Below are 18,027 nucleotides of genomic sequence, written 5' to 3'. Positions count from 1 at the left end.
GTGAATGGATTTTTTTTTCCCCCCTGAGCTCTCAGAATTTTTAGTAAATGCTGGTTTTTGAAGGGGCCTAGAAAAACACTGGATAAAAAAAAAAAAAAAAAAAAAGGATCGTGCAATTAAAAACTGCACCATTCCTAAGTGTAGCCACAGATCAGTGACTTGGGAAAGAGGAAACTTGCCATTTAAAGACAAACTGCTCCCATTTAGTTAAGCCTAGGAGCTCGAAGCAGCAATTGTCAACAAGAGAATAAGGAATATTACCCTTGAAAATAAATACAAATTTTAATTACAGTTGGCATTTTGGAGACTGGTGCTGAAGATCGTCATCAGATGGAAAATTGCCGTCATCTTTCTACCCTTGGGGACGTGAACGCTGAGTAGAAACGACTGTAAGTGTAAACCAGTCTCCAACCTGCCTTGATATTGGCATCACAGCTCGCAAGGAAACCTTAAGCTGTCACATTTGGCTAACAAGCCCCTGCTAGCTGAGCGAGGCAGGGGCTGCTGAGCTCCGCCAGCTATGAGCAGACAGGTCATGGGGCAAGAGGCTCCCTCCAGCCCTGCTCCTGCCGCTCCTTGTCCCAGCAGAAACATCAGCAGAGAGGGGCCTGGGCCCTGGGCAGGGGCTGCTGCCCTGGGGCTGGAGGTGGAGCAGGGCCCCGGCCACGGGAAGGGGACGATGCTGCAGAGGGAAAGGGACGAAGCCACAGAGCCACAGCCCAGCTCTGCCACGCTCGCCCTGGCCAAGCTGCTCAGAGATAGGAGGCTGCTGTCAGAGATAGGAGGCTCACACTCCACACTTCCCGTCGTGGGGTGATAAGCTTTCAGTGAGGAGAAAGAAGCTGTTGTGATAGCCAAAATATCCCACCTGCTCTCTAGGGATGGTGCCTTCTGGGGACCTGCCTTCTAACACTACCACCAACTTCTCCATGGGTTCGTGGGCCAGGGACTTACTTCTGCCTTGTGAGACTGTCTCCCAGCCCTGAAATACAGACTTGCATTCCCTGCTCTTTCCAGCTCTCCGCAAGCTCAGAAGGGGGCTGTGCTGGGGAAAACCAATCCCAAACCAGCATTTTGCAACGACAAAGCCGGAATATCTATGAGCTGGTCTACAAAACTATCCGTTGCGCTAGGGACTGGAAAATATCCAATTTCTTCTCCAAAGAGCAGATGGGTTTGGAAAAGAAATTTTTTATTTAAAGGTAGAAGAAAGTGAAACAAAGCAGCAGCATCGCCCTTCATTTTTAAACTAACACAAAAGAAGTATGGGGCTTTGATATCGATAATAGCGTGAGAGGAAGCGCGTGCTGTCAGCGAACCAACTCATCCTCCTGACCCACAAGACAGCTTGCCTGCTTTTTGGCTCTGTGTCTGGGCAGTGCACCTGAGATCTAACACAAAGCAACTGTCAGTTCGCTGCAACTTAGACTGGAAATCCCAGTGCCGAGGGGGAAATCTGCTGGGCTTTGATGTAGAGATTTGGGTAGTGCCTGCGCCTTCCCAGCCCAGAACACAGCCATTTGATGTATGGCTGAGGGAGGCAGTTGTTATCTTCTCAGAGAACACGCATGTAGCTGGGTAAATCTATTCGTGACTGCCTTCTAAGATGGATAGCACAGGGGGTGCTTCGAAGGCATCAGTTTATCTGATACAGGGAACAAGGATGGAGACAAATGTACAGACCTCCCAAGCCTTGGTATTTCATGTCGCTGAGGTCCTCCCCTGCTTTCTTCCAGGTCTGCTATGCCCAAGAGCCAGTTCCCTTCAGGTAAGCTGTCCTGGGGTTTCCTTTGCACCTAGCACATCAGGGGGGTAGAGGTCGGCCCCTCCTGGCTCAGGAACACGTGCTGGCAGCAGCAGGTGCAGGATGCCTCCCTCCAGCACCCATGCACTGCCCACCAGAAGGGACTGATCCCTTCCCAGACTGGGACAGACCTGTCCCCACTGCTGGTGTCACAGCATGCTCCGAACTAGCCCTTACAGGGTAAGGCTGGCTGCTTTTCTGCCAGCATTAAATGCTGATAGGTTTTGCTCAGGCTTTGCCAGGTCCCACCTTTGCCGTGCAATGGGAGCACCACACTTGACATTTTCTTCAGCATCTGCAGGAAGCTGAAGCCTCTCTAAAGCTGTTTTGGGATACTGCAACGAGCATTTTAGGAGAATTAGAGCAGCCTGGCTGAGCAGCATGCAGCACGGCCACACCAGTATCCTGTGCTGGTGCCTTCCACATCGCTTCTGCGTTCCTGGGCACGCAAGGGAGGCATCAGTAGCTGTTGCAATAACCTTTTATGGCTCTGCACTAAATGCCTAGGGGGACAAAACAAATCTTAGGGTATTTCTGTGTGACAGTGAAGGGTGCCACAATACCTAGTACTGGGGCAATCGGCACAACTTTGCTGCTGGTCCTCTCATCTTGGCTGCTGGGGCCCTAAACTAATCCTTTTACGTAGGATTGCTGTGAAGCTGTAATTCCCTGGGTCATCCCTTTATCTCTTTTGAATTATCCTAGCAAGTCTCTAATCTTTTACAATTTCCGTTTTTATTTCCCAGGATTTGATTTGCTAAGATTCACCCCCAGAGCTCCCCATTAGCTGCGTTCAGCACAAGGTTTTGCTAGGGTTTTCCTGCTGTTGTTCCTAGGAAGTTTTAGAAACACCTTTCTCAGTTCTGTAGCACTTCCAACATTTGTATCACACATCTCTACCTTGCCATGCCATCTTAGAACAACATACAAATGAATCTCTCCCTTTGGAGAAGTTGAAGTTCTTTCACAAATGCTGATAAACAGTTTATCCATGCAGGTGTGTTTATGATGACATCCATTACAGAAAAGGAAACTGAGCCACTGGGGAAGTGTGACACCCCCTTCTTGAAAACCTCCGAGCCATCGCTCAGAAATGATCAAAATGTTCCTTCCCAAGCAATTAAATTATACAGCCACCCACATCCATGATTTGAACAATTCCTCCTTGCAATGGACCTGGGCTGCCGTCCCTGGCATGCCAGCACACCTGGAAACTACCAGCTTAGCCCTGCCAGGAGCTAAGCACCTCTTACAAAGGTACAAAGAGAGCCAAGCGTGTTTAACATCTTGCTGGATCAGCCTCATAATGTGTTTAAAACAATGGAAGAGGAAAGCATGTGTTCCTTTCAGCACAATCTGTGCCTTATAATCAAGCCTAAATGTTCGCAACCCGCTCGGATCCTAATGAGGAGAATGACTTAAATGGCAGAATGTTCTGCTCTTTCTACAGGTTTACAAAAATGAAATTAAACATAGGCTTTCTATTACAAAACAATATAGGCAAATTGAGGACCAATTATGCAAACCCATCAGAGAACCTGGTGAACTGTGGAGAATTTTGCATTTCTGAGGCGGAACGACTTTTTAGATGAAAAAACTACTACAAGAAATTGAGAACATCTGTGCCATCAAAGAAAGAATGCAGTGAATAATTGGACAATCATAGACAGGCAGCCATTTGAATATGAAGCTGTTTGTAATGTCGCAGTGGAAGGGAAATTACAGAACGCCAGCGTTACTTGGCTGTCAAACGCCTGTGCTTTTCCCTTTGTGCCTATTACGGCGTGTTGTGTGCTCACTTTACAAGAGTCTGCGGGGTCGACAGCAGGGTCTCTAGGGTTATCTGCTTCCATTATTTTGCACATCAGACACATAATGAAAAAGGAGCAGTCAGAGAGGTCCTTGAGCATTTATTTCCTCCAGCATCCAAGTTTAAGCACACCTTTAACCTCTCCCTGACAGACAGCCCAACCTGCAGCCATCCCCCAGACGGCTGACACGCAGCGCAGAGCAAATATTCCCTCTCAGCTGACAAACTCAAGTGACCCCTTGCCTTGAGCAATGATATTATCGTCATTTCCAGCAGGCAGGTCCCATGTGGACACTCCTGCCAGGCTGAGCCACCTCGCAGGCTCCCATCCCCTCTGCAGCAGCGAGCCACAGAAACCCTTCAGCTGCAGCAGCTCCCAGGGTGGATTGCACCGAAACACAAGCACAGGAGATCTGAGGAGCACCTGAGGCTACGGTTCAGCCCTGTCTGCACCAGCCGCCGTTTTTTGTCCCCAGGAAGAAAAGACCAAGCCAAGCATATGAGGTCTACAGGAGCACATACCTCTGCACCAGCTCCACGCTGCTCCCTGGCACCACCTCTGCTGCAAGGCACAAACTGCGCTGCCACGCGTCATGGAGCCGCCGTACCGGGGCAAGGATTTCAGGACCTCGTCCAGGACAAAAAGGGAAAATAAAAGTGATCAACTTAGTTGTGATTTCATGGCTAGTTGCACAGATATGCACATGTTACTTTGCACAGTCAGCCTAATAACCAGCTTTCAGAAGGACAGACAGCGTAATGAATGGGTTGTAAAACACGCTCATAAAAACATTATAGCATGTCTCAGAGCATTTGTTAGCTGTTTGTGATTTACTGGGGCCCCTGTTTTACATTTTCTTATAATTTGCACGTTTCCTATTAAAAATAAGTATTCAATGTGCATGCAATTTATTTTAATTTCCCTCCCCCCTCACAAGATAAAACTTTTACAGCCACGCAAGAATGGTGATATTGTAGTCACGAGGTTCATTATACAGTAATTAATACACGTTAAGTATCCTGTAAATATTATGTTATAATGGCTTTAAGTAAATACATACTGTATATTGGCAGTACCTATTAAGTCAGCGCCACTTAAAATGAAATGTGACTAATTAATCTGTTTAAAAAGTCTAATGTCAACTCGGATATTCTTTAAAAATTACAGTACAATGTTCCAAGAGTGAGCGGTGAGTCAGTTAGCATTTAATTACAGAACTTTGACATTAATGGTTACTTTCCTGGCTTATTTAAGTGGATTGGACACACGGGCCAGCATTGAAGGAAAGAGAAGGGTAGGAGGAAGGTTTCATTGTTACAAGAAGCTAAAAAGCCTGAATAATACACCCCATTATCATCACGGTGAATGGCTGCAAGCTAGCACGTGGGTTATTACCGAGGCACCTCGCTGCAGAAGGCCCGGCCTGCCAGCACCCCACAGCCTGCTCCTCACGGACAATGCAGCCGCAGCACCGCTGCCTTCGGGAGGGACTGCGGGCACTCCACTGGGTTTTTGTCCGTGCCAGGCATTATATCACTTTATTAAGGGATGGTGCCTGGCGCAGCCACGCCGTAACAGGAGCGGAGGCTTTGTTCTCCGCTCAGCTAGAGGCTCAGCCGCTGCCTTTGTCCTGCACAATGTTTTCCTTTCCCTCGTGAAAGGCCGCCCCTCACAAGACTATCAGCCTTTTAACAATTTCAGTCGCTCCCCCAACTGTCCTAAATACACAAAGGCAAAAATTCCCCCAAATCTTTCACTTTTTTTCCCTGCCAGGAAGCACAAATGCAAGAGAAGGTGAAACGCGCTGAATGAAGAGCTCAGAGGTCAGCTGTGCTCTTACCTACATACTCAGCAAGAACAGACGAGAGAAGGCAAAAATCTTTTCCAGAGCTCCTTACATGTATTCATTTTCCTGAGAAGTCATCATCACAGGATGCAAATGTCTACTGAACATCCATCGGACTAGATTTACTCAGCCCCATATACACACCCAGCAGTGAATATCCCCAGTTTTGGAGATGCCAAGAAGCCACACAGCTCTGTTGACTGCAGCCTCGATCCTCACCGAGAGGTGGGGTGTCACTGCTTCACGCACCCAGTAAGCCTGTTACAGAGCAAGTGAGCAGACGGAGCTCTTTAAGTCCCTTATAAATAGCTGGAGCTCCAAATACATCATTAATCTCCAAAGAGTAAATTCACTGAAACATAGCTAAGTTAACAGAGTTCCATCAAAAATGGAAGTAGTTTAAGAAGTTTGCCCTTCGATAATGGAAATTGTTAAGAAGTCATTCCTCTGGATATTCAGACAGAGCCAGAACCACAGACACAAGAAGTCTTGGACTATTTCCACCTTTCCACGGTCAGTTCCTTCAGGTTTTGCCATCAAACAGAACGTGAACAAGCTTTCTTTGGAAGACGAATCTCTCTGAACATGTGTGGTTTGTTGCTTGAAATAACAGTTTTGGTAACTGGGGTAACTGCCTCCTTCAAGGTGATGGCAGGAACTGAGATGCCCCTTGGGCAGTTGGAGAAGTATGGCAAAGGCAGAACTCTGAATGCCATTTGAGATGATGAGGATAAATGAGAAGAGCTCAGGAAGGGATGACAACGTGCATGTAAACAGAAAGCTTTGGTCTAGAAGTTGTAGTCTGGCTAAACTACACTGAACTAGAAAAATAAGATCTATTTTATTTAAGAAAAGTGGCCAGGGCAGCTCTGAAACCTGGGCCCTGTGTATCACGGTAGCTCCCAAAATCTTGCATTTTATTTAATGCATCATCACTGGCCTCGGAAATAGAGAGAACAACATTTGGTTGCATGCTGGTGCATACAAGGGCACGGATTAATAGCACACTAAAGAGGCAGAGCTGGTGGCTGGAGGCGGGAGATTTGCATCCTATGATGGGATCTCCCATAGCTTTCTTCAAAGGTAAATCACTTAACAACCCTGTGCCTCAGTCTCCCTACTGCTAAATCACTGTAATGTTTGGATACCTCCTAAGACGTTGCTGGGCTTATCAAATTAACATTCACAAGGCATCCAGAGATAAAGCAGTTCTATAGATGTATTGCATAGCTTGTAATCTTTTGATGTTGCCATGCAAAGGAGACATCACAGAGCACAGGAATACCCTGGGAGAACTCCGAGTCTGCTTTTCACTTCCAAGAGCTCTTTTCTTGCAGTGACCCCTCCTTTTAGCAGCATATTCACCTTGGCCTCTTGGGAGTGGGAGTGATGTGCAGCATCCCTGCTACAAGCCTCCACGAGCCATGAAAACCTGCTGTTATGACCAGAGAGAAGTAACCAGCACTATTATTTGTATCATTTGCTGAGGTTTGTAACCTAGAATTAATTTTCAAATTGAGTCCAAACGCTGCCTATTTCACACACATCTGGGTAGCAGACAAGAGCCCTTTTAGCAACAGAAGCAAACAGAGCTACAATCAAGCAGCTCAAGGCACAACCCTCTAATAGTTCAGTAATCAGTAATAATCAACCCTTCTCTTTATGTTCAGGGAGACCTAATAGAACCCAGCTACTCTACAGTGAATACATTTTCATTTATAAGACTAAATGCAAGCATACGTTATCTACTTAATTAAAATCTAAATTCTCTAACCAACCATTTGTTGTTTCTCCTGGGTGCACGTTACATACATTACTGGTGTTTTCCTGAAATCCATTGCTAATGGATTAAAATAACTTGATGAAATGTTTCATTTGCTGCACATAGTTATGAAAGAACACAAAATACTCTGAGCTGCACACGGAGTGAACTCCTTCCCGTCGTTATTCCAGGAGAGCAGCTTCTACATCCCTGTGCCAGGACCCCAATCCTTCTCCTAGGTTCCTCTTGTCTTTGGTGAAAACCTGACTCTCCCAAACACCTCCGTGTGCTCAGACTGCAGATTCATCTTCTAAGCATTTAGTTAGCAAAGGTTTCAGGTAGACCTCCACAGTACAAGCACAATGGGGTCACAAAATCATAGGAGCTGACAAGGTGAGGGTGGAAATGATTAACTATACAAAGGCAGGGCTGTGAGATCCTGAAGAACACATCTAGTCTCGGTTCTGACACTGCAAGGGTCCCAACCACGTGCAAGGACTTGATGGATGTGACATATCCTAGAGAGACCGGCATCCTCGGAAGTAATAGCTGGGAGCCAGGCAGGATGCCTCGAATGGCACCAAGTCTTCAGGCAACAGCAATGCTGGTCAACCCCCAGGAGAGGGGGGGAAGTTGGACGTGGCAGTCCTCTCCACATCTGCCTGGCCTAGGGGTGAAAAAACAGTAGGAACTGATCATCTGCCACAGCCTGGCTAGGAAGGACGACTCCTGTCACAAGATGTACTTTCTCTGACTCCACGCTGTTTTTCAAGTCTTTCTGAACAGGACTGTGTGGTCATGCTGAGTTCAGCTTGTGTGGTTTTGGCACTGGTGACCACTGACCAACACATCGCCCTTGGGATCTGGGCTAGCTGTGTCTGCATTCCCACAGCCAAAAGAGGAATCCCTCAATACTTAGGGAGTAGGTCTTCCCAGAAAGCTGGAACATCTCCTGTAAGGATCTGAAGGTCCTTGCTCCACTGGTGATGAAACATTCGTTTCCTTGCTCAGAAAATGGACATTTTCAGCATTCCAACTTATGAACATCTTCAAAGGGTCACAACCTTTACCACTGGTACTAAACCTGGTTTGTTTTCTGGCTCTCAGTGATTCCTTTTTCTTGGTCCTGCATCTCCTTAGTACACCTCGCATAGGTGTTAAATACCATTCAGCTATTTCGAGTGTCATGAAGAATCTCCCCCAGAGGAAAGCAAGCAGGCAGGGAGGGGGGTGAAGTGAGTTGAGAGCTGCAGGTGAGGCAGTGCCAAATGGAGACCGATAGCTGCTGCTCTTGAATGGAAGAAACCTCCTAACAGCTTCATGTCATTACTGCAAACCACAATATTTATAGGGATGCCACCTGGAATTCTGCTTTGCTTCCAGCAGACAAGAAGTAAAAAGGGCACCTCCTTCAAGCCATTCAGTCCACTCTGTGCTATAATTAAAAACAATTTCTGTCCTCAATAGGGTTTTGATTCAGGTAACCCATTACCTCCAAGAGCCAGTTGTGAGACTAAATTGCAAATGCAAATACCAGCTCTGCTTTGACAGTAATGTTTTTTTTTTACTCCTTTCTACCCATTCTGCTATCTTCCATTTTGGGAAATTTTCATCCCTGTGATATAAAGTGGGTGTCCAGAGCAGATTTGCCAGGGGACGGAGATGGTTTTGTGATCCTTTTCTTGTGAGATGCTCTTCCGTGCTCCCTCGTTGCAATGCTGGCGGGTCAGGCAGCCCCAGCACAGTGCCAGAGCTTCCTCAGAAACACACAGGGACCGGTCTCCCCAGCTGAAGCCCCATGCCCGGGGTTGTTCCCTTTGCTGTGGTTACAGGCAGGAATTCCCCTGGCTGTCTGCACACACTCCTAGCACAATAGGCAATTGTTCTGGGTCTTACTGTAACACGAGTAGGAGCATTTACATCTCCTCTGCAAGGAAACCAAAACTTTCCAACAACAGGGGGACTGTTCTGACTTCACCTGTATTTGTTGACGTGGTTTGCCCTCTATCTAGCCATTTTATTTTATCATGTCATTGTATTAAAATTGTTTTGCACGCACTTTGTGATTCCTGGCTGCATATCCAGTCTGAGGCTGCCTCAAACCATGCACAGCCAAAGGACGCCTGCTATTCTTCACCAAGAAAGAGCAGTAAATACAAGAACTGAAAAGCTTTACTTCTATTCCTCACTTAGACAATACGTGAGCACAATAACAGTGTGGAGTAACACAAGTTTTTGGATTTGGTTTAAAAGGGCAGAAGTGTGTGCTCAGCGATGCTGCATTGATCAAACACAGCTTACCCACACGCTCACATCAAAAGGAGAGCAGGAGTCCTCTGTGTTTCCCATCAAACACACAAAAGGCCAGACAGGTAAAACTGACCAAATAATTGTTAAAAACTGGAAGTAAGCCAGAAACCCTGACCCCAGGGGACATCTGAAACACAGAGCCAGTTGCCGCTGCTGGTCCCTGCTGGTGTCATAACAAAAAGCCAAAGTTGTTATTTATTGCCCTTTATTCCTGTAGCATTTGATGTCTTTAATGCAGCCTGCACACAGGAGTGTGATGAAGTGCTCTTACTTCCATTTCACATATGAGGAAAAAAGAGACATAGCCTCATGTTCTCAATAGGCACTTGAGCACCTAACACCCTTGGAAATCAGTTGCAGAGGAGCTCTGAAATACCTATGAAAGACACACACACCTGAGGGCCTCGGTCAGCCTGCTAATGCTGTGAGCTGCATACTGACACCGGACCGAGAGCCCCGAGATGTGACGAAGGAACAGCTCAGTGAGCTGGGGTGTGATGGCAGCAGGGCCTGCCCAGAGGCCATCCAAGATGGCCCAGCACCATCCTGCTGTCAGCAACGACACAGCACAGACCTGGGAGCTGCACTTAAATGCCCAAATCACAGTCCCTACAGCCTAAATCATGGCATGCTACAGCTCAAACAACAGCTCCCAAGCCAGAACTGTGATGATGGCTCTCATCTGTGTCTCTGCACCACTGCAGATCTGTCACAACTAGCCATGAATTACTCCTGTTTTACAGCAAGTGGAAGTATTTTGAGGATCCTCTGCCTCCTACATGAAAATCCTTGCTCCGCTCCTGTCTTGTTCCATGGCCTTCGGCAAATTATTCTTAATCTTCCTGTGTCCCCATCTGGAAGAGTCAGCTAGTGGTGCTCACCTCAGATTTGATGGATTAACTTGTTACTAATTCCACTGCGTTCGACAAGTACTGAGTATCTCTTACTAATCAGCAGAAACTTATTAATTCTCATTATGAGTGTTTCTCATGTCCTTTCAGATAAAGCTCACTGGGAGATACAATAGTTCTCCAGAACAGAGGCGCAGTCCCTTGGAAAATCAGCAGGAAAAAAACCAATCAGCCTACTTCCTTGCAAAAATAACTGCATATCATTATGGGAATTTGCCCCACATTAGATTTCCAGAGGAATTCTCCATGCTTTCAACTTCTCAATATTAAGGGTTTTTCCCACAGAGCTATGGCCTCTTTAGCCCAAATTTTCTGGTAATGGGACAGGAAATGTGTTTTTTCTGTGGCAGAGAATGGAGCTGGTTGCTCTGTGGTTGGCAGCCCGCACCCTGGAGGCTCTTTTCTTCATTCCCTGCACACAGAGTTGATGCCAGCCTTCCCAGGGGGCTGCCAGATCCCACCAGCAGCATTCCTCATCGCTCCGCTCCCTCCCAGGTCCAAGTGCCAGGCAGGCCCCACGCTGCCCTTCAGGAACCTCACTGCACAGCAAGGGGGCTGCCTGCACCTGCACCATGGGGAGCCCCCGTTAGTAAAGGCTCCTCGCCATGGCTCCCAAACACCCCACATGTAAGGCCAAATGAACACGGGGATCTTAGGATCGAAGACAAACACCCAAATGAACCTGAAGAGAGCTGCAGCAGATCCTGCAGGATGCAGGCAGGGATACCACGGGACGGCAGGTGGTGACACCAGCTATATGGGGAGCTCCCATACCATCCCAGAGCAAGGCTGGTGTTATCCTAGAGGATACTGCACCCAGAGACGTGTTATCCTCTAGGGAATATTGGTTTGTTCCTTTCCCGTGCCTCCTTTGGCAAGAACAGGAGCAAGGTGCTTTTCTGGTCCTTTAAAATGGTTTTTAATTTAATTTTATTTATTTTACATAGCTGACATCTTGACCTTGACTATTAGCTACTTGGAACAGATATCATCTATTGCTATGCATATTCATGATAGCCACAATCTCTGCTGACACAGTCACCTTCAGAGCTACAAGGATGAATTACCACAACCTGCAATAACGTCGGGCTCCCACTTTCTGCCTGCTGAGGCACCAGAACAAATTCAAAGCCAACAGGGCCCTCTTCCATATTAGCAATGGGGTTTGCCCTCTGACTCTCAAACAAGCATAAAAGAAAAACCTTCATGCATTTCTTTTGATCTTCTGGAGGAAAAATAAACTGAAAGTTGAATTTTCAGTATAACAGTGTTCATTCTAAAGAATGATGTAAATCTTTTAGCTCCTCAAAAAAGTGTTTATAGAAAAAAATCTATTAGTTTCCCTTAAATTCCTTATGCAAATTTAGCCATCAAATTCAGTCTTCATCTAGACTCTACCTATAGGCAAAACTCTCCTTTTGCTTGCAGCTACTACTGAAAGTGTGTTTTGATTTGGAAGCCTTCATTTGCCTCTAAGCTCTTGGGCGAGCAGGAAAGCCATGTCTCAAAAGAAGCACCCAAACCCCCAATGCCTTCAGAGCAAAACCTAACAACAAACCTCCAGACCACATCACACAAGAGAATGTTTCAGAAATGGCTTCTTACCTTAACCTAAGTTAAGGTAACTTAGCGAATAATTGATAAATCCATACAGCTGGCATGGACGAGGCTGAAGGGAGGCTCCTGAAGACAAAGGTCTCTTGCTCCTCCATGCACAGTACACTTGCGCCAAAAGAAAGGCTATAAGAAAGTGATCTGAGGCATCTCCTGGAACAATACGTCACTGCTCAGGACATACGGGGAAACCAGCCACGTGGATTTGGAGCAGTCAGAAGATAGCAGCTCTGGCCTATGGAGCTTCTTGCAGCCTTCCTTGCCCCTCACCCCACACCCGATGCACACATTTCTACGTAAGATTACATATCTGGTTATCCCCCATTATCTCTCCCTGATCCTTTTTGTTCTGCCACCTCACACCTGCCCCGTGCATCCCCCACACCAGTTCCCCTTCTCCAAGCGGAAGGACCCAGCAGGTCATGGAGAAGGCCAGAGGGTCTCTCCCATGCCGCACATCAAATCCCACCATTTCCTTGCCAGAAAGCAGACATTCCCTCTCCAGACAGCACGCAACAAAACTAAGAACTCCCTTCAGATGCTTTCCTATCAACCCAGCTGCCGGTGGCCGTGAGAGGAAGGAATGGGGCAGCCAGACCAGGTAGGAGGGGATCCCAGCATGGGGAGATGCCAGCCCTTGCTCCTCCAGGCTGAGCAGAGCGCTGCTATTTTAAAAGCTGCCTAGAGGTGGAGTCTCCCCAAAACACAAACCATTTCCGAACCTCCTTCCTGTGCCTGGGTGGGCGATTTTCAGTCGCAGGCTCACTGCGGCAGCAGTATTTTGCTTGCAACCCAATACACCAAAATGTTAATAGGGTGCCTGAAGAGACATTTTAGTTGTGAGCAGCATGCTGTCTTTCCTAGCTGAAAGCACACCAGGGCACCCATAAAAGTAATATAATCTCAGGAGCAGAAGGAGCGCTGCTGGAAGGATTGGTTAGGGCCGGGCAGATTCGTGCTGTATTTTCTCAGGAAAATCCCCAGGATGACGGTGCAAGAACTACCGAGCTGGCTGCTGGGCTCAGCACAGATCTCACCTGGGTCTCCCAGGTCTCCTCCACTCTCCCAGGCACTTCTCGGATTCTGCTCAGCACCACCTAAGACCTGGGAGGCTGCGTCCAGCCTGATTATTATTATGTCTACCATTTTAACCATATGTCCATTCTCTTTAAAGCACAGCTTTGGGAATCCAAGGCCTGTGTTCAGTTCTGGTCCTGAGACTATCTTTCCATATAACCTTGGGCAGGAAATTAAGTATCTGTGAACTCCAATTCCCCTCCTGCAAAAACGGGGAGCATAGTGCTTTATCTGTTCAGCAGTATGACTGTCAGCTCAGCGAACCAGAGCCTGGACAGAGTCGGACACACTGGACAGATGTGCATATACCAAATAAATGACGGTGTGACCCTCTAAATGTCACTGCCATGCGAGTGAACATTATTCTTCGGGGGCATCAGATGGATGTTATAGCCCATCCAGCCTCTGCTTAGTCTAAACATTTTGTATGCCTGCCTGTACACTCACCATTTGTGTGCTCTCTTTTACAGTCTCCATAAAAGCAAGCAGAAAGAATATCCTGCCTTGTTAATACATTCAAACAAACCCATTAAGATATCTCTAGCTGCAATCTAAAACCAAGGGAACAGGCTGACAGCGCAGTGCTGCTGTGTTCTCTGACGTCCAGACCTCCTGTGCCATGCTTTCCCCTGTGAGACCTATTGCAAGAACAAGAGTATTAGTTATGGTCACCTAGCAATATAGCTAGGTCTTTGGGGAATCTGCAGCCTGCCTATCATGCGGAGCTCTAGCCTGGAGCATCTGTTAATCCACCCATGCTGATCAGCAGAGTGTAAGGGAAGCTTGCACGTAGGGAATGGAGGGCAGTTTAGCCCCAGAGGTTGAGTGCTTCCATTCTGGATGAATCAGTTCACTCCCTATAAAAACAGCTACACGTACAAAACCTAAATTCTGGCCAGGGAAAGCTCTGAACTTTACAGCAGTATAAATAAAGGAGGATAAAAATGAAAGCATTTGTCCGCAGCAGAAGTGCCAGACTCCATCAGACAAGATTTAGTTCCCCAGGAGCATTAAACCATGCTCTTGCTTACGCCATCCGTCGTCACTCTGCCATACTCAAACGCTGTTTCTGAGAGAAACCATGATGTGCCTTCAGTGCCTTCTGAACTGGCTGTGGCCGTTTCAGACAAGATGGATGGGCTATAAGGACCCCACAAAATTAGTTGAGAAAATTGCAGGGCCTGACCTGGTCAGACTCCCAGCTGCAGAGCATGTCCACTGAGGACAGCAGAGTTACTCCAGTTTACATCAGCTCAGAATCTGAATCAGATCTGCATTCTTCTGCTCTCAGATCATACCATTTGGATGGGATCTTACAACAGGAACGCAAACAGCTCAGGTCACTAAAACCTCGAAACAAACATCCCCTGTCCCATGGCAGAGAAAGTATTTATGTTCTGCAGCATTTGGGGTGGCTCACGAGCATCAGCAGGGAACCGAAGCCCCTGTGTCTAGACAAGGTGAATAAATCTGCAGCCTGTCAAGTTGCTAAGGAAAAAAAAAAAAAGGCTTATTTGTTTTCTGTATGAATAAAGTTCAGTTTAACTGTTGTTCCACTAGGCTGCAAGTCTGCAAAGTGTGGAGAATTCTTGCAATGGGAGCAGAGGGTATTCAGCAGGCCCCAAAGCTGTACTTCTGCAGTTAACAAAAACTCAGTGTTCTGTGCAAACCTTATTTGACTGTAAGTTGAGCTTCTTAATTGAGAAGCCACTTTTTTCCTGATTAAGAGAACCTCAGATGTCAGCTTTTGAGCCTTCATTCTGAATGACAGCTTGCCCCACTTCCATCGTAAATCCAGTCCAGGTGCCGTACTGCCTCTGCTCTGCATTAAAGCCGTGGGCTGCAGCGATAAGGGGCTCACAGGGAGGACAGCCAGGGAAGATTCAGGTTTCAGCACTACCTATTTCCAAGCTTTGCCCTAGCTCTGTAACCATGTGCACCTCAAAGTGTTCCTGGGTCTTCTCACTGATGAGCAATGCTCACCCAAGTCCATCCTAGCAAACTCCTCCTTCCTCCAGGTACTGTGAACCAGAAGCACAAACATTCACAACCTCCAGTTAAGGAACCTGTTCACTCACCTCTCAGAGATACTTTTGACATAATTATTATGAACTGCTACTAACAGGTAGCCAAATATTATACCACTGAAAACAACTCCTAGCCTAGACCACACATCTTTCACAGCAGCAGTGATAGCAACAAGAAATAATACCAAAGACATCACGATCTTAGCGTTCTGCAGAATCTAACACATTTTAAGTGCTCATATTGCTAGCAAATGAACTGCTTAGTTTGATCACTCGTTTGGGTTTGGTGGGAAAAGGGCTGGTAAGGGAGGTGCATCACCAACTGAATCAAGACCTGCAAACTAAACAGCCCACATGGATTTGCTCCTTCTCTTCCTATTCATCCCAATCCTCTGCTAAAAGTGTGAATCCAGGAGAGCAGGCAAGTAGGAGAGGCATGCAGAGTTACTGTCCTCTCCCAATCAATGATGATGGAAAGCTCTCCACTGTGTCCCAGTAATGGCTAGAGAAGGACTTGTCTCAGACCATTTATGAGATGGGACCAAAATTTGTGTGGTTAAAACACTCATTACTTGTGTTAAAGTGCTCTCTGAGCAACATTGCTGTGCACTATGCTCTGTAAATAGGCAGGCCTTTCTTGTGCTTCACATTGGCTAGAGATACATTCCAGCCTTCCAGTTCACTGTATGAAGTCATTTTAGCTTTCTCCAGTGGAAGCCAATGCATTTTCAACAACCAAACAGTAAGAGGTCTCTTTTCTTTCTGCCATTGTTACTAGCAATGACAAGGACTTCCAGCTCTCCAGCAAAGCTGCTCCAGGTTGGACCCTCCAGCACTATACACAGGATCAGGTCACTGCCTTCAACAAAGCATAACTAGATTACACCAGCGTGGGCTTTGGCCCTACGTATCCAAGCCCACTTAGCTCTCTGCCACATGCTCACTTATCATTAACTCAGCTGAGCTGTGGCCTCACTGTTTGCTGATTTTTCTTCATGTTTCATCTCTCTGACCTTCGTTGGAAGAGATGCTAACAGCTCGCCTCCTTGAGAGTCAATAGTTTTCTTTGCATCAAAGTAAGAAGCAAGGTCGAGATCCAGCTGCTACTAAGTGATACTTTTAAAACAAAAGCTTTTTGGTGGAGACTAAGCTGATGTGCTGTGAGCTCTTCTTTGGGGATAGGTCAGAGGAGTGGACTGAGAATGGGTCCTCACACCTTCTGCTCTTAACAGGCTGCTCTGGTGACAAAAAAGAAATTGCTTGATGAAAGAGATTGTGGGGCTGATCACAGAGGGCACACGGGCAAGCTGCTGTTCACAGGAACTGATCCAAGACAAGCATTCATTTATTCAGAGACTAAACATAAGCACTTCACTTTTGCATGAAAAAAAGTCCACAAGTGACACAGAGGTTGCCACAATGCTGTTTTTTGGTACTTTGACAAGGCTGCAAAGGGATGCAGCCTCAGAAAGCCTAGGAGGGGCAGGACACCTTAAGGTAGCCTGTGAAGAGCCCTACAGATTGCTGGTTTCCAATGTGGCTAAGATACAGGTGGGTGATTTGGATTAAGTCACACATAGACATAAGATGTGGCCATGTTACACTCTCAGGGACTTTAGTCGGTTCATTGTGCTTTAGAACAAGTACAAAAGCCAACAAAGAAACAACAAAAAACAACAACAACAAAAAATAGTAGAAATACCTTGACTATGAGAAGAGCAGCATAGCCATGCACAGATCCCAGCAGCCCAGCTTCCTTTCTAAAACCCCTTTCTGAGCAAGCAGCATGGCATGGTGTTGTGTGGCTGCTTGGGGTTCCTCAAGAAGCACTCATGGGACCTTAATAAGGCACCAGCCTGGGGACCTGCTGGGGAGCACACACAAGACATCCTTGTTAGCACACCTCTGCTCCTGATGCTATCTGCTCTTCTGACACATCCAACAGCTGCAGCTCGTGTGGGGTTGAAGCATCCTTCCCTTTCTCCACCAGTGTTATGATATCTCCTCAGGTGCAGAGAAGGCTCCTGTTCCCTCCAGCCTCGGAAACAAGCAGGGTAACTTCACTGGGGCAGCTATGGAGAATAAAGCAAAAGGGATTTTGGCCCCCTTTGTGGAGGGGTGAGCAGCTCACCTTTCATCAAGTCTCTATCTTTTTTGTTGGTCCACAGCCTCAACTTTAAATGTTGCCTCCTGAGCCGCTGCTGAAAGCCAGCTGTCTACCATTTATATTGTTAATTCATTAAAACCAGTTCTTTATCCTCTCAGGAAATCACGGCAGTCCTGCTTACTGGCAGACAATAACATTCGAGGGCTTGCTGCTGCAATCGCTGACAATATCAATTATTTAGTTTTCTGCCAATTCCTATTAGACTTTTCAGGCTAGAGAATTTACACTGTGTTATTGAATTAAAAAACAGCTAAAAGCTTTAGGGAATCCAAACTAATTAGCCGGCATTTGTAAACCCCTTTGTTCATGGTAATTTGTTTACAAGAGTAGCTCAACCTTTTAATTATGGGCACACTCACAGGCCACGTACTGCACCATTACAGGCAGGATTTTTTGTCTGGTGCAAGAAGGGCAAATATGGGGAAGCTAATTTTGCTTTAATGAGCTGTGATGACCCTGCTTGGCACTGGATGACCTAAAATACAAGTGTGTCTATAATTATAACCAAGAAAAAATAACACTCCAGATGCTTTGAGTGGGCCAGAAATCACCAGCATCCAGTTGTATCAGCACTACAGCTCCACAGCCCTGACTCAAATTCAGCCTTTTCTGTAGATCTCATCTCAGGATACCTCTTCACCCTCTTGCCTGTTCCCAACTATTTGTACCATCCTTCTGCTTCAGGCTTGAAAGATGAA

General features: G+C 46.6%; 1 long non-coding RNA gene across 3 annotated transcripts in view; it reads right to left on the bottom strand.

Moving 5' to 3' along the window:
* LOC137842202 (uncharacterized) overlaps positions 1–18,027 on the bottom strand; it is a 131,074-nt gene that overhangs the window by 61,151 nt on the left and 51,896 nt on the right. The window contains exons 1-2 of one of the 3 annotated variants that reach the window (XR_011088955.1): positions 16,865–17,308; positions 4,137–4,242 (exon numbers count right to left, since the gene is read on the bottom strand). This is a non-coding gene — a long non-coding RNA (uncharacterized lncRNA). Of the gene's footprint in view, positions 1–4,136; positions 4,243–16,864; positions 17,309–18,027 lie in introns of those variants that run through there. The other 2 variants (XR_011088954.1, XR_011088953.1) reach the window with 2 other exon arrangements.

Source organism: Anas acuta, chromosome 19 (assembly GCF_963932015.1).
Source record: "Anas acuta chromosome 19, bAnaAcu1.1, whole genome shotgun sequence".
NCBI lineage: Eukaryota > Metazoa > Chordata > Aves > Anseriformes > Anatidae > Anas > Anas acuta.
This window is presented reverse-complemented; position numbering and strand designations above follow the sequence as displayed.